Raw genomic sequence first — 23,099 nt, 5'->3', positions numbered from 1 at the left:
CAGCTACACTGACCACACCGTCACTGAAAGCGATTTCACTCTGGGGTAATTTAACCCAGTACATTGGGGCTACTGGAAATTCTGGGAACCGTATCTCATAAACAAAAGGGGGAAGTATGGTAAGGGGAATGCATTTACATGTATTTAGACATTTAAAAAATAATATTCAAATGCATTTACATGTATTTAGACATTTAAAAAATAATATTCAAATCATATGTAAATGACTCACCAGTGAGTCACAATATGATTTTTTACTCAACAGTTCAGCTGCTTTTACACATTACCAGGGTTTCAGTACATCAGCCATAACATATAGCTTCTCTTTGTACCCGAGCTGCAGGCTTTATATCTGGGAAGGCAAACAGGCTCTTTACGGGAGCATCTTGATCAATTAAGGGTTCTTTCTCTTTTTCTTGGCAGCTGGCCAGTATGGGGATCCAAACCCATGACCTTGGTGTTATAAGGCTGTGCTCTAACCAACTGAGCTAACTGGCCGGCCCTCACTTAAAGGTTCTTAAATTTTTTGAGTTATAAGCTTTCTGGAGGGCTGATGAAAGCCATGGATAAATGCATCCCCAGATAAATGCACAGAGACACAAATTCTCCCTACAAATAAAGGAGGTTCCTGAACCCTCTCCTAACATCCATTCAGGGCTCTTAGTAGTTCACAGGCCCAGAAAGAAAATGCCTGAATGTGACTTCTTCCAAAGTGTTTGGATTAGAGAAGTTTTTTTAGAAAAAGAATCACAGTGCTGGGGTTCAATGGCTTCTGCTTCTGTAACCAATCAGATTCACTCTTGCAGTCAAGGTCCTGAAAGCAAATGCTAACCTCAGGAATGATCCAGCTGCAAGGTTTGATTCTATACCTGATTAGATATCTGCACTCGGGACTAAGGAATGGCAAGGGCCTGAAGAAAATGAGGCTGTCTCTGTTTCTACCTCCACAGGCAAATACAGACATAAATGCATTTCTCCAAAGAAGCCACAGATTAACTCCCCAATGCTCCTAAACCACACCTTTCCCAGAGAACTCACACCTGCCACCCCCTGAGAGCCAGCTGGTTGTAACAAACTACTTACAACTTCAGAGCTAGTTTACTAGCAGGTTTGCAAAGCCCTAGCAAAGACATCACAGACAACAGCATTCCAGCCAGACAGCAAACTGCTTGCAGCAAATTGTTTTTGATCCAAACACAGTTGCAGATGCCTACTCCCACGGCTGCTGCTGCACACTGCCAAGGGGTGCAGCAACTTGCACCATCCCATGTTCAAAGTGGGCACTCAAATGTTTGTGGAAAAGGGAAAAGGGAGAAGAAGAGGAGATGAGGAGGGAAGGAGTCCAAGGAGACCCGTTCTCATTTAGTTTTGCTTTCCCTAGCCCCTTTCTTCAAAGAAAACTAAGTATTTGACAGATCTAAGCTGGTTAAAAGAACAGATGCATGTACTTTTCACCTTTGTGCAGACTAGGAGATGAAAGCCCAGAGAAGTAAAGTAACTTGGATGTGATCACACAGCATGTGCGGGTGGGAGAAGAAGCCAGAAAACCAGTTCTGTGATTCCCAGAGACATGTCCTAAGCACTTTAATATATTACTGCCTGCAGCATGCTTGCGGCTTGGGCCTGCTTTCTCATTCTCTCTTCCATACACAACACAGGTACCCAACCTACTCCAGAAGTTTGAGCCTCATCTGGTCTTCCATCTCTGAGAGAAAGGAGACCTTGCCATCTGGCCAGAGCAAGGCCCCCAAACCAAGGGCTGAGCTATTCTGCAAGGACTACAGGCCTCTTCCTGCACATGGAGCCTCGTTTGTTCCCCCATCCATTCCCAATGGCTCAAGCTCCTTGTCTGGAAAAATACACAGAAAAACAAATTTCTAGCTGCAAGCAGGATCCAGGAGAGATCTGAAAGCTGTCTCAGGAATGCCCTCTAGCGTGCCCACAGGGTTCACGCGGCACAGGACCCAGGCCCATTCCCTGGAGGTGCCCAGACCTGCACTGCCACTGGGGCGTCCGAGGAGTGGTGGGAGGGGACAAGGCAACATCTGCCACTCAGACACAAAGTCCTCACCAATCCCCAGGCCAACATCTGCTGCAGGATGAGAGGCAGTCTGTGCTTTGAAGACTGTCCAGCCCACACCTACCCCACCCATCCCTTATACAACAGGCAGAAGGAAAGAAGCAGCAAAGAGAAGGGGGAAAGAAAGTGTGCAGATGGCACTAGTGGAAAGCACCAGAGTGCGGGGCAGAAGCAGAGGAAGGAGGCCAAAAACAAAGGTGGGGGTGGGGTGGGCAACCAAGAGACAGTAGAAAGGTAAAACGAGGCAAAGCTAAAGAAACACACAGACACATGAGAGAGTCCAGACAAAAGCTACAGACACGTCCGCCCCCCACCCCAGGCCTCCCACCCGCTCCGACTCCAAGCACACAAAGGTGGGGAGTGTGCTTCGTGGGACACCTCCTCCCCCTCCTGAGGTCTCGCTGCTCGTGTCACTTCCCTCCACTCTGACACAGCCCTTGGATGCTCAGGAGAGGTGGGCTGAGGGAGAGGAGGGGACAGAAAAGTGAACCAAAGGCAGAACTCGCCAAGCGAAGCCACTTACGCACAGTGAGGCCGGCAGCATTTCCATCCTACCTTTGCTGTTGCCATATCAGCCGGCTCCATGATCCCGGCTTGGCCTACGGAACAGCGGCACCGTCCAGAGAGAAAAGGCAGAGTCACAAAGGTCTACCCAGAAAGAACAAACCACCCCTCCGGAAGGCCGGGGGAAATAAGAGGCCTGTGTCTCTTATTTCTGTTCCCCTATGACTGCCTCTGTCATGGGGAGAGGAAAGAGCCTTGGGGTCCCCAGCAAGTCGGGGGCCTGCCTGTGTTGCCACAGAGGCCCTTGAGGCTGAGTCAGGGGGCATTTCCCCCTTGCCTGCTACTTCTTCCCAGGAGGCGAGAGTGGGTCTCACCAAGCTCCCCTTGCTGGGGGAGAGGGTGCCGAGATGGAGGCCCTGCCCTCCCATCACCAGCTGGTCCCCACAGGTCAGGAAGAGAAAGCGTGTGGGGAGAGGCCAGCTGGTGGGCGCTGAGCAAGTGCTGGGGGTAGCAGGAAGGCAGAAGGCTGGGGTTGTTGGGGGTGGGCGTGAGAACCTCAAGAAGAAGGTGCAGGCACTCAGATGGAAGCAGAAAGGTGATGTGCAAGGAGGTGCCGGAGCCACAAAGCCAGAGCCCGGCACGGTAAGGTGGAGGATGCAGAGGGAGAGGAATTCGCCTGGTGAAGCCACTCACCTTGCAATAACATTCAGACTGACTGAGGCCTACACAGGAGCCTGGAGCGGGCGGTTCACACCCCCCCACTCCTCTCCCAGAGACTCACAGCCTCTGTCTAAAGGTACATGAGAGCAGCCGGCTGCCTGGCTGGATCTGCAGAGGCCCTTGGCTCTCTTGGAGCAGCCTGATTGGAGGAGCAGGATGACTTCATCCAGCCCCATTCATCACTGTAGGTTTCCTGCCCAGCAGGGACAGGCTGCTTTGCTTGCAGTGACTACAGCTTCCTCTCTGGCCCACTTTACTCAGGCAAGCTGGGATAGGCTGTGTCCATCAGTGGCAACCAGGGGAAAGGCATTGGAGCACCCCAGGCCCTGCAGGGAAGAGGGGAATGGGCTGCTTACATTTCTAAGTGCAAGGATGCTGCTGAAAACATGGTGCATGTACTGTATTCACTGTGTGCATCTGCTGGGGCCAGAGCCAGCATAAACACAAAAGAGCAGCGTTCCTTCTATAAACCAGCAAGGAAACAAGGTTGGACGTGCTGGCAAACCACTGATCTTCCTTCCAAAAAAATTAAGAGATGTTAGGGATATTTCTCCCAAGCAGAGATAATAACCTATGGAAAAAGAGCTCCATGTCCTCAGGCATTCCTAAGTCCCTCCCTCCTACTTCCTGCTCTGTCAGCTCCAGCTTCCAGCTCCTCTCACCTGCTGATCTGGTCTTCCTGTTAAGGACAGATTCCTTCATGCCTGTGGTTTCAGATCTACAAAAGGTTACAGGTGGATGGGACCTTACAGTTTCCACCCCATTTTACAGATGAGGAAACTAAGGCTCAGAAAAAAGCCAAAGGGTCAAAACAAGGAAATTTTGACACAAGGACTCTTCCCTCATAAATGGTGAGATCCTGAGAAAAATGACACCTCCTCACATCCCTGTCTCTCCCTCCCCCACCCCTACTTCCAATCCAGCCCCTAGACCATAGAAGACCCCAGCAAAGCAAGAGTTAAGTAAGAGATTAAAAAATGAGAGAATGAAAAAGAAGGCAGTGATCATGGGATCACGCATCCATTCCACCTCCATTTCTCTCATTCTTTTCTATTATCCTGCTTCTGTTTGAGCCTGAGCTCACAACCAAACTGCATGTTCAGGTCGACCAACACAGACTAGGAAAGAGTTTTCCAAAACAATGACGACACCAACAATACTACCAGCTTATACAGCACTCGTGGGTGTTGCTTAACAACAAGAACAATCATAGTGACAGCTCCCATTTGTACAGTGCTGCATCACCTACAATGCATTTCCAAATCCATTACCTCCTGGACACTCACAGGAACCCTGTGAGGTAAATACTACTTTCCCCATTTTAAAGATAAATAAGCTGAGATTCGGAGACTTTAAGTTACTGGCCCCACGTCATAGTCAGCAGAGCAGAACTGGGACTCAACCCCACATTCACTGAGTCCAAATCCCTTTTCACTAAACATCATACAACCAAATTTCCTGCCATGTAACTTTTTCCTCCTGAATCTGTTCCCAACTTCTGATCCCCATTACTGTAGACTCAGAGAATAGAAAACCTCAATTAATTTGATATTTTCCTTTAAGAACCTTTTTGTTTTGAAGATGGCAAATTATAAAAAAATGCATTAGCAAACATTAAAAAAAAATCTTGGGAATATCCAGAGGTTAGGGTATACACTTAACCAATTCTCCTGAGAACAATGAAAATTGCTTTTAGATTAAAAAAAAAAGAAAATCAAAGGTTTTCTCGGGCCGAGCCCGTGGCGCACTCGGGAGAGTGCGGCGCTGGGAGCGCGGCGACGCTCCCGCCGCAGGTTCGGATCCTATATAGGAATGGCCGGTGCACTCACTGGCTGAGTACTGGTCACCAAAAGGACAAAAAAAAAAAAAAAAAAAAAGGTTTTCTCATGTTCACTTTATTTAGACAAAAAAAGTAGACCAACACACCTTACCAAACTGCAATTCAACTATCCAAATTAAAATTAAGGGGGTGGGGGAAGGATATGAACCCTGGTCCCTGAAGGTACATTTTTTTCCAGCTATTATAAACACAGAACATATCACTTTTCCCCTTCCTATTCCATTTTACTCTAATAAAAAAGGATGGGGATGAGAACAGTAGAATTTAGGCTAATGGATGGTTTTCTTTCACTCACTGCCTGGTTTCTATAAGCCCCAGACTATGGCGTGGATGCAATCAACTTGAAAAGGATAAGAGGCTTTGCTAGCTCTGCAGTGGAGGTAATCCATCACGCCACCACCAAAAACCCAAGGTGTGGGGGCCGTGCCATTCTGCACGTTGTCTTCTCTGCTCAGAGGTCTGTAATGTTCCTTCTGGCTATTGCTGTGGCCTGCGGTCCTCTTTGTTCCTGGGCTAACAGTCAAATGTACAAACAGATGGAGAGCAGAAGGCTGGTACCCATGAAGGAGGATGTTCCATTTCATCAAAATCACACAGAAATTGGACCCATGTTAATGGGAGTCCATCCAGTCTCCCAAATCACCAGAAACATTTATCTACTCAGCTCTTAAACAACTGTCACAGAGCCCTGGATGGCGAACACGTGCACACAGTGTTTAGCAGAGCTGCTCAGCCAGAAGCATCTGTATACATATAACAAAGCAATTCATATGTCCTGAACTCAAAGCAGCAGAGAGAGAGCTGTACAGAGCAGACAACCTATAAGATGGAGCAGGGCGGGAAGTAGAGAACAATACTAGGCTTTAATGAGAGGAGGAAAGGAATATGTCCAAGAGTCCAAGGAAAGTTTCCAAAGAAAGACAGAAAAAATGAATGAAAGGGAAAAAGAAAAAAAAAAAAAAAAAAAACCTGATGTAGGTTGTCTAATTAAGAAGCCACTGAATCCACACCTCTGCTGCTTACCAGAAAGGACTTGATCTAAATAACTCTTTATAAGATAAATAACTTCTCCATTCCATGTATTTGCCTTTTATACGACAGAACAGAAGCTTCCTCCTTTGCAATGTCAGCTCATTTCATTTTGCCTGATATTTAGTGAAAAGAAGTGAAGAAATGTCTCTTTATAATATTCTCTCTCCGGGGATATTATTTGCACTAGTTACTTCACCCTAGGTATTACTTTCTAACTTCTTAATCACTGTATGACAGTATTTCAAAATGTTCATGGAAAAATAGAATTAAAAGATAATACAAATCTTTCCTTGAACTTTTTGAAATACCCTTGTACTCTACTTATGCACCAAGTTAAGGAAAGAAAAAACAACGAAAAACCCAGATACTTTGGAAAAAAGAGTTGTTGAAGTGCATTTTGGCAGGGAAGTGGATAAAAGGGTTGTGGGAAGTACGGGTGTCCAGGTTCCTCACGGACAGCTCTGACACTGGCACTACACCTGCTTCTTTAGAAAGAGCCACCTTGGCAGCTGCCTCTCAATAGGTGGGGCTGTAAGGAACCCAAGTAAGGCTGTTTCAATCCCTGGTCAGATAAACATACCCCCAGTGTACTCTGAGATTTGCAGTTCTCTGAGTACCAGGCAGTGATGCAACTGTGTTTGCATTGCTTAAAGGGTGTGAAACTCAATCTCTCTGCCTGTCCTGAGACTACAAATATGGATCAGACGTCTTTGCCAAAAAGGTGAAATCCCTTTTCTCTAGAGTCTGGGTGCCGACTGTAAACTGAAAAGATGTGGATAAAACAGGAAGAGACTAGGCTGGCCAGTTAGTGGATTCGGCTAGAGCATAGTGCTGATAATACCAAAGCCAAGGGTTCGGATCCCCATACTGAACAGCCAGCCAAAAAAACAAAATATAACAGGAAGAGATTCACTGAATTATAGGGGACTTCAAATAAGGAAGACCTTGAGAGGTCACTCCCTGCTTAGAGAAGATGACAGTTTTTCTGGAAAAGGGAAGAAAGAAAGAAAAAGGAAGGGAGGGGACAAAGAGGAGAGAGAGAAGGAAAAAGAGCGCAGGGTGTGTGTTCCCATGAGTGTGTGTGTCTGCTGAAGTGATATTTCATCTTTCACTTGTTATAACATCAACTCTTCAGAGAGGCAGGTGGACATGCGGAAGAGCTTAGGTTTGAATTCTGACCACTCACCATCAGTGTGACCTTAGGCAAGTTACTTAGCTCTCTGTGCCCCCATTTCCTCATCTGTAAGTCAGGGACAACAACACCACCCACCTCAGAGTCTGTTATGAAGGTTCACTGAGATAACATACATAAAAGGCTTAGAATTGCATCTGACACACAGCAATACTACTTAACATGTTAGGTGTTTGGTTTTTATTTAGTATTTTACCATCTGTCTTCCCTAATCCATGTGACCTCTCACCCCAGGGCATGAAATTTTAAGTGTCCCACAGAGTTGATGGTAGAAGTAGACTGGACAGCAAACCATCCGCTGTTTTAAGAGAAGAAAGACATCAAAACAGAGGGGTGAGAGACAGTCACTAGAGTAAGGAAAAGACTGCCAGGCACTAAGGAAATACCGCAGGAGACACTGTGAGGGAATACTAAATGGTACTGGACATCAAGCCGGGCTTGTGGGGGAGCTGGGAGAAAAACGTCACCAAAAACAATGAGTCTAGCGAAAATAAAAAAGAGAATGAAAGGTCATAAAGAAAGTCAGGGCAACTGATGGGGTTGGGAGTGGGAGGAAAAAGGAGACTGAGCAATTAAAGACTCAAAGTGGGGGTGTCTGTGAGAGGATCTAACCAAGGCGTCAGCACAGAGCGTGCTATGGGAGGAGAGATGCTGCCTGCGCGAGGGGAACTGGAGAGAGGGGAGCTACCACTGCAAAGGTCAGGTCTGAATTGGTTTTGCAAAGCTAATCTGCTCTCTGGAGGAGTCCGGGGCTGTGTGCAAGGGCATGAGCGTCTGACACAGTCCAGACAAGGAGGAAGGGATGCTGGTGGTTTGAACCAAAGTTCAGGCTCTAGGAGAAAAGGAAATAGCTGAGCCTTAGGGGCCAGTCACCTGTAGTGTTGCACCCTCAGCTAGCAGGAAAAGAGGCTGGGTAAAGGGGGAGTGCCAGGCCATCAGCCCCCTTGCAGGACTTGCTTGGGGAAGTGCATGACTGAGGGCCTTGCTGGAGTCAGTGCTAAAACAAGACAGGCAGCGGGGAGATGCGCTTCCTTAGCTCCTGAGACCATACCAACCCCATACCAACTCCTGAGACCCCCACAGGCAACAGGAATATAAGCGATATTATCTCAACCTCAGCCTCTAGAGCTGGACAGGACAGCATGCATAGTGATTAAAATCTAGAGTTGAATTGCTGGGTTCACATTCTGGCCCATTATTTAATATGTAAGTTCTGAAACCACTCTGAGCCTCAGTTTTCTTATTCATAAAAGGGAAGTCATAATAATACTATTTCACAGAAAGACGGTGCAATTGACATGAGAGCACACTGACTGGCACCTAATAGGCACATTCAATAAATGTTAACCAAAGTAGCGTTGCCTGTATTATAACTACTATCTCAGGGGCTCCCAGGGGCTTGGGTACAATGGGTGGTTCACGGACTTCCCCAATTCTCTAGGTCCTCTGCTCTTGGTGCCAATGCAAAGCCAGCACTGGTTATGCAGCGCCCTCCCTTACCTACCAGCTCCAGGCACAATCACACTGCCTCCAGCCAGCAGCTGGCCCCTGCACTGTACTTTCAGATGACAAAGTTGTGCAAGTGATTCAGAAATGGAAAGGATCTGTCAAAGGTTCGGATCCCCATACAGACCAGCTGCCAAAAAAAAAAAAAAGGAGAGGTTCATAAGCCTTATCATGCATGAGGCTGCCACTCCTTGTCCTGGGGGTTTACTCCTGTGCCTGTACCAATATTCACAAAAGTCCTACACCAGGTTGCAAAGGACTTCAGAGTGAAAATATATGAGAAGTCACCGGATTAACTGAGCAGGGGGTCAGTAGGGAGGGGAGAGGAGGAAGCGGCCAATAACATGGCCTGACCTTTCTATGGTGCATAGTGAGTGGGAGCTGCACGTTTACATCTTTCCACCAAAACACTCTCCTGCAGACTGGGGAGGCAGGTGCTGGGAGAAGACTTAGGATGGAAGATGTGGGGGTGTCCAAACACCATTGGAACATCATTGGAAGCAGGCCACTGGGGAGACTCTCTAGTGACTACTGCTGAAGCCAAGAGAAAAATAGAATAAGGCAGTAGACAGACTACACTCAGAGATCCCTGACAGTCCAGTAAGCAGCAGCCGCCTCAGGGACTCCTGGTAGATGAAAGTGGTTTACTGGCAGTGCTGGTGAGCCCACTGGAGAAAGAGAAGAAAGGTGGAGGACTTCTCCAGCTCATGCAAATACCTATGTCGGCTTCACCTCGTAATTTCAGAGGAAAGAGTAACAACAGTTCTGTTCTGCTGCATGGGCATTACAGTGACACCAAAAGAAAGCATCAGAAAGAGATGTTGCCAAACAAAGAGATGTACTAGAACATTCCTATATATAATTCTTTAATTAAAATCCTAAGGTTAGGGCCCGGCCTTGTAACACCAAGGTTAAGGGTTTGGATCCCCTTACTGGTCAGCTACCAAAAAAAAAATTTAAAAACAGCACAGAAAACATACTTTAAAAGATTTTTTAAAAAACCTATTTGGGTGTTAAAACACCAAAGTCAAGGGTTTGGATCCCTGTACTGGCCAGCTGCAAAAACAAAATAGAACAAAACCTATTTGGTCTGCATATTTAACTGGATCACTGAGAATTGTTGGGGTCTGTTCTCTCTTGGTAAATTTTTTTTCTTGTTCTGTCTAGTTTTGAAGCTTTCCAAGAGATAACCTTGATTAATAGACTTGCTCACACATCTCCACATATGTAGCTTCAACTCCAGGAATCTGTAAAGAAAGATCCATCATATCCACAGAAAAGCAGCTTCTGCACAAGGTCCCACGTGCCCTGATAGTCACATCTCTTTACTCGAGGGGAAGTCATAGTGTTTCAAGTAAGAACTTGAGCTCTGGGGTCAAATCCCAGCTCTACCACTAACAAGCTTTAACAGTGGACAATGTAAGCCTCACCTAGATAATGAGTATAATAGTAACTCTCCTTACAGGGTTACTATTATGATTAAAGAAGATAACATGTGTAAAGCATGGTGTTGAGTACATAATAAACCCTCAAAATAGCTATTATTATTAATAACAATACCTTAGACTTGAATATTTTCTTCCACAAACTAACTTGTAGACAGACATTCTGCGTCATCTTGGATTTACTGTTCACATGTGTAGATTGGTGAGTGTTTCCTATAATCATGGGTTTCTTTGCTGTAGGAGACCCCAATTTTTCCTTAGCAAATTTCCCATTATGGAAGTTACAGAGAGGCAGATAACCACTTGATGTAGGTATTGAAAAAGAAATTCATGGATTAGGAAGCAGTACAGACTATTTGACCCCTGAAGTCCCTGCTTAACGGCCCCGTCTGTAGGTCTACGTTCTATATCCTTATTTACAAGGACGACTCTCAGCCGGATGAAAATCCACTCATCATTTAAGATACCCAGAAAAAGAAACTCAGGCAATAGATCTGTTTCACTTCTAGCGGGAAAGGAGAAGAGCAGGTGAAAGTGGCCCCTTTGTGGATCCTGCAGCATATCTGTCGTGGAATTTCAAAAGTCAACCAATAAATTAGGAGTTTCAAAAATCCACACCTGAATTCAATTTACCAGCTCACCAGCATGCTCACACAAAGGATGACACAAGGGAGCTTCTGTGTGTGGGAAGTGGGATGGGGGTGCATTCACCAAGTGTCCACTCCCTCAGCTCCTCCCCCAGCTCCCTGGACCGTCTGAATCAGGTTTCTCTACATCTCAATGGATGTTTCACCTTCAGACTAAGGAGGAATGGCAAAGAGAGAGGGACGTTGCCCAGTAGTTAATTGCTTGTCATTCACATGCCGGAGGATAGGCAGAAAAGAAGCATTGATAAACCCGGGAAGTCGGTGACACATGGAATGATGAATTTAATTACACACACCCTCACTCCACCCGCCTTTCTCCTTGCTGCAGAATGATGATTCTTGGGCTATGCAGAAGACAAAGAAGGGAAAACAGAAGCTGTGTCCCCAACTAGGTATAAAAGGCCCTTTCGTGCCCCACCCTTATTAAACTGTGTGCTTGAAACTAGCTAGAGAAGGATCACAGTAGGCTTCCGGGCTAAGGACATGTTTCTTAAAGTTTAGTCCAAGACTAGGTCAGAATCACTTGGATCATGTGTTAATTGTGCAAATTTCTAGGCCTACCCCAGTCCGCATGACTCAGAATTTAAGAGCGGCCCGGGAATCTGCAAACTGAATAAGCTTTGACTGCAACTCTGCAACACTGAGGCTGAGGACCACTGCCTTAGGACCATGGTCTCCCAAATAGGTTGCTTATTCTCAGGACATGAACGCTTAACCATGGCCGTGCAGGAAGAAAATATTAGAACTTGTATTTATATTTTTATTTCATCTTTTAAAAATTTGTTTCATATTATATACAAAATATTTAGTACAGAAGTACACATATATAATTTATAATATATATTGGTGGTATATGTTCAAAAAATTTTTATTGATAGGGGTTTTCTACCAAGCTGGACTGTCAGCCTCTGGTACATGATTTCTTCAATACCTAGGCGAGCAAGCAAGGAGTGGCCTCTGCAAAAAGCTGCTCTGAGCTTACATTATTAATCAGTGAGTGGTAGAGAGGAAAATCCGGGGGTTTTGTCCCCTGACTTCATCTCAACCGCGGAGTAAGCAGGAGGCCAAGAATGCAGGACAGGGCAGGACAAGCCTGAGGCTGGAGTATTTGACTTGAGCTCCCAGGCTGTCACCCACTCACATTCCTTCTTCACCATGGCTGGTAGGAGGACAGGATTTCTCCCAGCAGGAAGCAGGGAAGCTGAGGAATGAAATTTACCATCCCTCCTGCCAGTTGTCCAAACTTAAATCCCGACTATGGCATCAGCTGAGATAGAGCAGTTTGCTGAGCTATAATTAACAACCTCCTTTTCTCAGGCAGAAAAGAAGAAATGCTGGAGTGGGAGAAATATAGAGCAGGTGATGGTTACACCTGCAGACAGTTCTGCTGACAGCAGCAGAAGCAGTCAGGACTGCCAAGAGGAGCGCTAAGCTGGAAACTCGGGAGAAAGGGGCAGGGATGGGGGGGAGGGGAACAGGAGCTTCTCTGGTCTGCTCTCGAAAGTCAGAGCTTAGCCCAGATCTAAAAATGGTTCTACTCTCTTTTCTCCAAAGGCCATATGTGCCTTTTTTCACAAGACCACGTGATCCCCTAAGCATGTGGATAAGAAAAAGGGAAACATACAAGGGATGGTCACAGATCAAACCATTTCCATAACCATAAGAAGTTCAAAAAGATTAATAGATGTATGAGAGCTAGTCTTCGGCCCTCAATTTGGGCAGCAGTCACAGAATCCCATGATCACAGAATGGGACAGTTACAAAAACCCTTAGATAGTTCTTCACTGGTTCACTTACTCATGTAACAATCATTTACCGAGTACCTATCGTGTGTCAGGAACTGTGCTATGTGTTGGGTACATAACTAAATAAACCAAAGATGGTTTTTGCTCTCATGAAATTTAGGGACTAGTTGGGGAGACAGACAAGGACCAAATCAACAAATAAATACATTTATAACACAAGGTTAGTGCTAAGATGGAAAGTAAGCCAGGATGGAGATACAAGTGGGGAAAAGAAACACTACTGGGACGGGGTGGTCAGAAGTGGCCTCTGCGACATGACAGCTCCCAAATAAGAAAACTGAGGCTGACGGAGGTTTGGGTGGCGAGTCATTGACAGGGAGGGAGGCAGAACTCAGGTCTACCTCTCCACTCGTGTTCTTTCCCGCACCACGCCACTGTGAACAACATTCTTCCTGGGATTTGAAGAACAAGAACATCTGGGACCCTTTTGGAGTTATGTACAAAGCGGTATGACCACCGCGGCATTCGGTCAAAGTGAGCCTCTTCTGAGACGGGGCCCTTTTCCTGATCGGCTGGAATGGGCTTAGCACCATTGGGACCCACACTCCATACGGAGTCGCAACTGGCTGCCTGCGGGTTGGGACGCTTTGGGCTCCTCCGCCCACTCTTAAGGCAGCTGCAGCTCAGCTCACTGGGAGAGCAAGGACGAGAGCTTACCTGACTGACTACCCCTGGCAACTAACAAGTCTTGAAATGGCACCTCTAACTGACTCCTTTGTGGCTTACCTTAACTTAATTCTCAAACCTCCCAGTTCTCTAAGAGCTCAAAACTTACCGTCCACGCACCTTACAGGCTAAGGCCAAGCCTAATCTTTGCTGACAGCAGTTTGCACTTACTGAGTGCTTACTATGTACCAGACACAGTGCTAAGTGCTTTTTCTATTTTACCTCATTTTAAGCCCCACACCCTCACAAAGTAAGTATCATTATCTTCATTTTTCAGGAGAGAAACAGTGTCAGAGAGGATAAACTGAGTTTACAAAAGCACCCCAGCCAGTAAGTGGTAGAGCCAGAATCTACACTAAGGTCTTCCTGTCTTCAAAGCGTTCCTTAGTTCCAGGCAGCCATTCATGAGAGAATCTCATCCTTGCCACCAGCACCATATCACAGGACCAGAGGGTCTCTTATTCTGCTGTTATCTGTTGAGTGCCTACCGTGTGCATGGCACAGCACTAGACAGTATCTGAGAAGTCATGTAATCAGAAGAAGGCCTCAGTCTCTGCTCACCACCCTCCAAACTTGTCATGAGAATCCCCCTACAGAGAGAACACTTGTCAATAGATTGCTAAATAATCACAAGCATCTACGCCTGTGCTTGTGTGTGTATGTGTGCGTGTGTGCGTGTGTGTGTGTGTGAGGGAGAGAGGGGGGGAGGAAGAGAGAGAGAGAGAGAGGATCCAGCCACCTTTAACCTCGAGCCCTCCCTCCCTTTGAAATCCATTTAGCCTCTCTTTCTACCTTTATTTCTTCTCCCTTTTCTCTCCTCACCTCATTTGTCCCACCTTTCCTTTATCTTACTTCAGTGTTTCTACTCACACCAAAAAAAGACAAAAAAACCCCCAAAAAACAAAACTAAGAAACTGCCCTTTAGTGTGCAGTCCTCTCTCTCAAATGCCTGCGAGCTTCTGAATTTAGCTCTGATCCTGGGGGCTGGAACCTCCTCCCTCTCCAGGAACCCTCCTCCCCTCTGCTTGTCCCAGAGGCCAAGGCACAGCGTATTCTGCAAGGAGCCCCTGCAGCCCAATTCTGCCAGCTGGAGGGGCCCACACCTGGTTTGCGCTCAGGTCTCCGTGGTGGCTGGCTCAAGCAGCTCTGGTGTCAGCAAAATCCCAAACGAGTGGATATAAGAAGTGAACATCTGAGAGGACATCCCCAAACACTTCACTCAACATCCCCAAACACCTATCAGTGAAAGGGAATTATCAACACCCCAAAGACCCTAGCACTCTGCCCAGGGGACCCTCAACCAGGTAGAATACACCATCCCCTACAGCACCTTCCTCTTGGGAACTTTAAGTTTTTTACTGACTGAAGTAATTTACCATGTAAGAGGAAAATAGAGAGCCCTGGCCAGTTATGTAGAAGGACCCAAAGGGCCAAGTAACTCTCCTGGGAGGCACACGGTGCGGCACAGACTAAATCTCCCAGTCGACATGCCAGTCGGCTGTGTCCCCTCAGCCTCTTGCAACAGATCACCGTGTCACCCTCCTGGGCCTGTCACTTGGTGGGGACGTGCAATCCCTCCAAACATGGGAGCTAACCTCCAAAGTACTCCTGCCTCTGTGAAGAGCCCCAGGCAATCCCACACTTAAGCTCCAGGGGCCCCCTGTCACCTACTTGGCTCGTAGAAAGGCCAGCTTCTTCCTCAGGGAGGAGACGTGGTAGTGACAAGCCTGTTTGACAGCCGTGCTGCACGAGACAGTCTCAGAGCGCAGATTCTGCACCATGCTGAGCTCAGGGGAGTGCCAACCACATGGCAGCTGGGTCCTCAAGGGCTGGGGCTCACTCTGCAGCAGCGTGGTGGACTCGCTGCCTTTGCAGCCACCCCAGCTGCCGACTGTGGGCTCCTGCACACGAGCTCTCCCCGCCCTGCTGTTCAATACAAAACACAGGCAGGTGGAGGGTCCAGAGTGGGAGTGCCTGGGGACCTGTGTTACCAGGGTCTCCTCTGCCTTCGGCCCAAGCCACAGCTCCACACAGAGCCTTCCTCCATCTTTCAGCCTCTGGCAGCACTCTGGGCACTTGGTGAGCTTCCTTTCCTCCTCTGTCCTCAGATGGGCAGGATGGAGCTGTACCTGCATGTGATGTCAGCGTCTGGTGCTGGGAGGGGGAGGGCCAGCGGGCACTGCTCCCAGAGGGTTTCCTACTTGGCTCCTTCTTCATGGCCAGGGATCATCTGAGTGTCCATGGGACCATGGGGAATACAGAGGCCAGGCAGGTAGATGGAGCTAGAGTGCTCTGGAAATATGCTATGTGGGACAATTTCTGGGATAGATAAGCAGAACTGAAAACACCTCTCCTAATGGGAAGCTATGTATTCCAGTGGCTGGGCCTGAGTTGGAAGCAGCAGCCTAGCCTGGCTCCAACTCCTGAGGCTTGCCCTTTGACCGCACGTGCCACTGCCTTGGTTTCTCCATTTGTTCTTTCATGAATTCCACAAATAACTGCTCAGCACCTACTCTGTGCCACACACAAGAGAAAGTTTCTGTCTTCCAGGGTCTCCTGGGCTAGTGGGGAGACAGATAAGTAACTCAAAGAGGGTACGTGATGATGTGAACATCTTTTAAGGCAGTTGGAGAAAAAGTGGTACAAAAAAATCCCCAAATTAATTAAATGCAAACTTCAGATTACTTCCATTCCACCTTCCTTGATCTTGGATGATCTCATTTCCTGTTCTACAGAGAAAACAGACCCTGTTTCTACTAACCTCACCTTCATACCACATCACCTATGAACTTACCTGCATCCACACCCATTACTATCTCCTCTACAAGGACAATCCTTTCACCTGTGATCTGGATCCATCTTTCCTTGCCTCTGAAAGCTTGCTGCCTTAGGGTTCAATAGGTGGCACTCCTGAGATGAATAAGTTGGAATCCTAGGACTCAGCTCTGAAGACTTCTCTTCTCTCACACCCATGTATATCCAATGTATCACTCAGCCCTGGACATTTTATCTCCTAAACGTATTTCAAATTCATCTACTTTTTGTCACTACCACCATCCTAAGTCCAAGCTACCGATATCCTTAGACTGGGTTGCTGTAATAGCCTCCTAACTCCTCAGATGGTCTCCCTGTGTCCACCAGGGCTGCCTCCGTCCTTTCTTCACATTGCAATGAGAACAATCTTTACACGTGCAAATCTGTTTCTTTTTTATGTATTCTTTCTTTTTATTTATTTTTTCCACATGTAAATTTGATCCTGTCACCTCCATTCTTAAAGACCTTCAGTGGCTTCCTGATGCTCTTAAAATAGTCAAGGACCAACCAAGCTCCTGCCTCAACTCATCAATATCATCTCATCTGTTTCATCTCACTGCTTCCAATTCATCCTTCTAATCTTAGCCCAGGCATTACACCTTTGCTCCCAAGCCCTCTGGCTAGGTCCGATTTCTTTGATATTCTTTCCCATGGAACTATGTTTCCTTCCTTCAATGCCCATATCCAAGCTCCACGTTTGCATTTTCTCAATTGGGTTAATAGTCTCTTCTCAACAAGACTGGAAACTCCACAAGACACAGTTCATAATTGATCCATGTTTGCTGAATGATCAAGTGAATGAATGAATGAATTTATCCTCTTCTAAAGTTCTCAGTCTTTTTTTTTTTTTTTTTTTTGGCATTGGCCAGTACCAACATTCTTAGTCTTGACCTATCAGTTTCACTTCAGAGATTATAAAAAAGTGCCTATGTTTTGCCATATTCAAACAAAAATTGGAGCTGGCTGGTTAGCTCAGTCACTTAGAGCTCGGTGTTGTAACACCAAAGTCAAGGGTTTGGATCCCTGCACCGGCCAGCCACCAAAAAAAAAAAAAAAAAAAAAAAAAATTCTCCCCAATCACCCCTGCCTTCTCTCCCAGGTATCGTCCCTATTCCTTTTCTTCCCAGGCAAACTTCTAGAATGAATCTCCATGTTCAGTCTCTCCTCCTTCTCCTGGAATAAAACTGCTCTGTGGTTATCAATGACCTCCAAATTGCCACTCCAGAGGATTCTTTTTAGTCCTTATCTCTTTCTACCCCTTGTGACTATTCTTTCTTGCTTCTATAATACTGTCTCCTAGTTATCCTGGCCTCAATGGGCAATTTTTCTTTTTTTTTTTTTTTAAAGATGACCGGTAACCTTGACTTGGTGTCATCAGCACCGTGCTCTCCCAAGTGAGCCAACCGGCCATCCCTATATGGGATCCGAACCCACAGTCCTGGTGCTATCAGCACCACACTCTCCCAAGTGAGCCATGGGCCAGCCCTAATCTTTTTACAATTCTTCCTTCGTCTCCTGCTTAAACTTTGCTAATCCTAAGACTCTTGCCTCAGCTATGTTTCCATTGACGAGTTCTTCCATAGTAATCATTTCCAAACAAATACTTGTAGTCCTGTCACCTGAGCTGTACAGCCAATGGCCTAGTGTATTTCTCCACTTGCATGCTCCCCGGGTAGTTTACACTCTACATGTCTAAAACTCACTATCACCCCGCTCTCCAGATTCTTCCTCCTTTACCAATATCTTAATATAATAATAATAGTAAGCTTCCTGTGCTGGCCAGCTGCCAAAAAAATAAAAAATAAAAATAATAGAAAGCACATATAAAATACTAGCCGCAGACCAGGCACTATTCTTATTCTAATCATTACATACACACAAGACACATTCATTCTTCAACAACCCTGTGAGGTATGAACTGCTGTTACACACATTTTCTAGAGGAGGAGAGTGAGGCACAGGGGTGAAGTGACTTGTCTGAAGTCACACAGCATGCGCTGGAGTCATAGTCACAACCCAGGCAGGCACTTTACCTCTAGACTAACTGTCTTTTTTTGCTGCTCAACCTAGAAACCCCAAGATTTATACTAGACTACCTCCCTGATCCAGATGTGAGTCCTGCCAGATCTATTCCCAAATACCTTGATGGGTTCCTCCTTTTCTGTCTACCCCCATAATTCAGAAGTAGGTCCATCTGGTCTCAGCTTAAATGCTCCCATGTCAGCAAGCCTACCCTGCCCACCCAACTTCAAGTGGCCCTGGCCTTCATCTCCTCTATCACCCCTCCTCATTTTCTTCATAGCATTTATTACTGCTGGGTGTTTGTTTGTCTATTGTCTGTCTCCCCTTGCTAGAACGCAAGCACCATGTGAGGAGACAGTGGTTACCTTGTTCACAGTTGTACCCCCAACACCTGCAGAGTAGGCATGTAGTATGTGCTCAATAAACATTTGTTCGACAGGAAAATGAATGGGTAAACTATTACCACAGTCTCCTTCTTTATCTACTTGCTTCCAGTCTTGGTCCCTAAAATCCATCTTCCTCATTGGGATGGGACCAAAGTGATTTTTCTCACAAGAGTGTCTGGGAGTGACATGGTGCTATAGACCGAATGTTTATGTCCCCTCAAATTCATATGTTGAAATCCTAACCTCCAATGTGGTGGTGTTTGGAGGTGGGGCCTCTGGGAGGTGATTAGGTCATGAGGGTGGAGCCCTCATACATGGGATTAATGTCCCTATAAGGGGCTGAAGAGACCAAAGTTCTCCTTGTCACCACATGAGGACACAGTGAGAAAATGGTTTTTCATGAAGAAAATGGCCTCCCCAGACACCAAATCTGTTGGTGCCTTAATCTTAGACTTCCCAGCCTCCAGAACTGTGAGAAATAAGTTTTTGTTACTTACAAGCCACCCAGTCTATAGTATTCTGTTATAGCAGCCCAAACTAAGACACCTAGGTACCCCCTTTCTCAAAATCTCTCAGTGGCTTCCTATCTTCAATAAAGAACACTCGCTCCATATCATGACAACACATGGCATGATCAGGCACCTGCCTACCTGTCCGAAAATCATCCCTGGCCTCTCACTGGCTACCCCCTTCCCTTTGCCTGGGATGTGACGCTGCAGCAGTACTGAAGTATTTGCAGCTCCTGAACATGCCTTGCTTTCTGACGCCTCCATGCTGTGTACATCCTGTTCCCTTGCCCGGGAATGCTGTCCATGTGACACTCCTACTTGCCCTGCAGCTCTCAGCTGAAGCACAACCTCCTCGGTGGAGTCTTTCTGGATACCCTCCACCCACTGCCCCAAGCAGAGTAGCTATGTTACTCTCAGGCAAGTTTCTTAACTCCACTGAGCCTCAGTTTCCTAAACTCCAATATGGCGACAATAGCATCTGCTTGACAGGGCTGTTGAGAGGATTATATTTTAAAAAGTGTGCCAGATTCACTGCACACGGTTAGGCACATAGTAAGCACTTAGTAAACAAATTCTCTAGTTTCATTACCTTATACATAATTCTATATGTCAATTATTACACTGTATTATACTTGTTTATCTGCAAGTATATCTCATCATTGAACAATAAGGCTCTTGAGGGGAAATATTACGCCTTTCTCTATCTGTCCACAGTGTCTGTGTCTGACATTAGCAGTTGCTCAATATTCTACACATTCTTTCTGTCTCCAAGGATAGAAGAGTGTAGATCTGCTAAGAAACTGAAAGTAAAATCTCATGACAGCCAAAATCATCAGAGTACTTACAACTACCATGTACTAAGCACCTACTAAGTACCAGGCACTTTACACGTTATCTCATTCATTTTTCACAAGAAAATGCAATGGACAACAGACTTTAACAAATGAGGAAACTAAGGTTGAGTAAAGCGAAGTAAATTGCTTCCAAAAATGCACATTTAACAAGGAACAAAGAAGGCACTCAAAAACTAAGTCTGTCCAGCTTCAAAGCATTCGCACTTTCCAATAGAGCACAGCGTCCGCCAGCAGCCAGTGGGTCTCCATTCATCTGTGGCCTGGGCTCTCACAGGCTCCCCTGTAGCTTGCAGACATTTCTTCAAGGTTTGTGGCCCACATGTGTGTGTGCAGGAATGGATATGTGAGGCGTGCTCTGGTCCCACAGCAGGATGCCCCAGCTCTGCCTTGACACTTGGATACACACACCCCTATGTTCTAGGTCTCAACTTTCCTGCCAGTGAAAGGATTCCTGGTGAACTGAAATCATGTTCTGTTAAAATTAACTGTGTGTGCATAAAAAGGTCCTTAGTAAAACAGCTCCTTTTGGATAAATGTACTAAATAAAGATTTGGGGACCTGAGAAACCTGTATAATTGGTCCAGTTTGGGCTGAACCTGGGAACTAGTGTTTTTTAAGTTTGCCCCTGGCTTCACCTTGAAAATGAAAATGGACTAGTGTTCTCTATTCCCTTACACACACATATATACGTACTTTGGGGAAGTTATCTATTTTGTTTTCCATCAGAAACCTAGGGGGATTATTCCTACTCTGAAACAATCCCCATTTCCCAGTAAACAGACTCATTTCCTATAATCAACCCTTCTCCCTGAAGCCACACCTATCCAGGAAACAACTGGTCACTCTGCACCACCTATGCCCCTGTCATGGTTCCAGGGCTCCTTCAGGACAGAATATTGATGTGCATGAGGCAAACCTCTCAGAAGTCCTCACATTTGCATACCATACTTAGGCATTTCACCACTGCTTTAAAAGTAACAGGGGAGCTATGTTGTCTCAAAACATTATATCCACTCTGAACCTTATGCAAAGACAAGAAAGAGAAAAGTTAATGTTTTATGAAACCATCTCATACTGAAGGATTATAATTTTGATCTTTAAAACAAAAGAAATCAATGTTAAAATTTTTTTGCCTGCTGCTCTACGAATGATCTTTCATCGTGTAATTAACCACGTGGTCTGAAGAATTAGAAGCAGCCACAGAAAAGGATCCATATTACCTGCCTCATTCTTGACCATTTTCAGTACGTGATAATAATACCTGCTCCACCTGACCTGCTCCCCCACCAAGGGCATGGCAAAGAGTAAACTAGATGATTACAGGAAGGCCTTGCCATGTAGGAAATGCTGCCATTAACTGCACAGTGCGCTGTCCATCACATGGGGCCCAGAATGAGGAGTAAGGGCCAGATGCCCCCACTTCCAAAAACCTCCCCAGAGTTCAGATCTCACCACTTGCCCTAGGCCAGGACATCACAGACCAACATCCTGAATGCCCCAGAGAGAATTAATTGGGTGGAAACATATTAAAGAAAGAATTTGGTGCAGAGTGTAAGAGTTAGAACTGAGCCGAGGCTGGGTGACTAATTGGAGCTCTGGGGATTTGTTCTCTCCAGGAGAAGGAGCTGCTGGCTGAGAAGAAAAGAACAACCTCATTCAGAAAGGCCATGGCAGACATATGCCAGTCCCAAGTTTTGGGGGGTGGCCCCACAGGGATTGCTACAGGAAGCAGGCCTCAGACCACAGCCCTCTCTCTTCCTCATACTGCCCCAAGTAAGCTGACGCAAAACAGCACCCACGTCCCCGTCAGAGCTCAGGGCTGGGAGTGGGAAGAAAGGACCAGGGAAGAAATCTATAGGGTTTTTCTGGGCAGAGGATTAGACAGGACAACCTTTGCAAACTTTCATCTGGTTGGGGGAGCGTGTGGTCAGAGAAGGAGCTAGAATGTAATGTATATCAATGTACGGTCCCAAATAGCAAATTGAAGGCAGAGCTCTCCCTAGCTAGCAAGCAGCCACCTCCTAGAGTAAGAGACATGTTGCCTTGGGAAAAACGTATTAGGGTATGTGCAAGTCAGTGCTTACTCATCTCTCCCAGGAATGCCCCAAACAGCTGAGATAACATAAAGTGAGCTGCGGATTGCCAATCACAGAGCTGATAGAAGAAAGGCAACCTAAGACAGCATGACCAGAAATGGATGGTATAATCCTGGAGATGTTTGGTGTGCAAGTTCGGGGAAGGGAGTTGTTTTGGGGAACACCCACAGCCCCCTCTGATTTTGAGAGGATGTTTGTTGAAATCCAGAAGCCTCGCAAAGAGGGTGCAAGCCACTCCAGGGACTGAGGAAACTGCCACCGGATCACAACTGATTAAGCATCTTGAGGACAATCTCTGCCCCTTGGGGCCCCATGTCTCTATATACGCTTGGTCGAAATTGATGAGCTGAACTATTAATTTTGGTTAACAATGGGCACAAAGCTAAGAACTAGGGCAGAACACACCAGATTTTAAAATCTAAAGAGATAAGGATTAGAGAGGTCCCACCTCTTGTTCAGAATGAAATCCCTTTTGACTCTGCCCCTACTTTTGTTTGAACATGTCTATGGAGGGGATAGTTCAGTACTTTGCAAGGCCTATTCCATTGTAATACAGCTACGATCACAGAAATGTTCTTCCCTGTCCTGAGCTGAGATCCTTCTCGCTGTGACTCCTACCCTTCTACTAGTTTTATTTCTTAGGCTTTCAGATATTTAGAATGCTCACCTAAAAATCTCCCCCTAAATTTTCTCTTTTTTAGGCTAACCCCCTTTCCTCTGACCAACCCTTATAATGATACAGCTATCATCCTGATTATTTTCTGGATTCTGATGTGTCAATATCCATTTCCAAAGAAATGGACAAAATATAACAGAAACATACAGAAAAAAAATACAACAGACATGCTCAAACTATTACAGACTACAGTGAGACTTCCTTTTTTTTTTTTTTTTAAAATCCATGCACCGTCCTTCCATTAATGAATTTAAAACTTTCAAAGACTGTTTGGTGGTTGTGTCATATTACTGGTTCATATTTGG

The 23,099-nt window shown here is 46.0% G+C and overlaps 1 protein-coding gene across 2 annotated transcripts in view; it reads right to left on the bottom strand.

Moving 5' to 3' along the window:
• Positions 1-23,099, bottom strand: part of GRAMD1B (GRAM domain containing 1B) — a 159,251-nt gene that overhangs the window by 99,922 nt on the left and 36,230 nt on the right. The gene's annotated exons all lie outside the window — the stretch shown is intronic.

The sequence above is a fragment of the Cynocephalus volans genome, chromosome 4 (genome assembly GCF_027409185.1).
Source record: "Cynocephalus volans isolate mCynVol1 chromosome 4, mCynVol1.pri, whole genome shotgun sequence".
NCBI lineage: Eukaryota > Metazoa > Chordata > Mammalia > Dermoptera > Cynocephalidae > Cynocephalus > Cynocephalus volans.
This window is presented reverse-complemented; position numbering and strand designations above follow the sequence as displayed.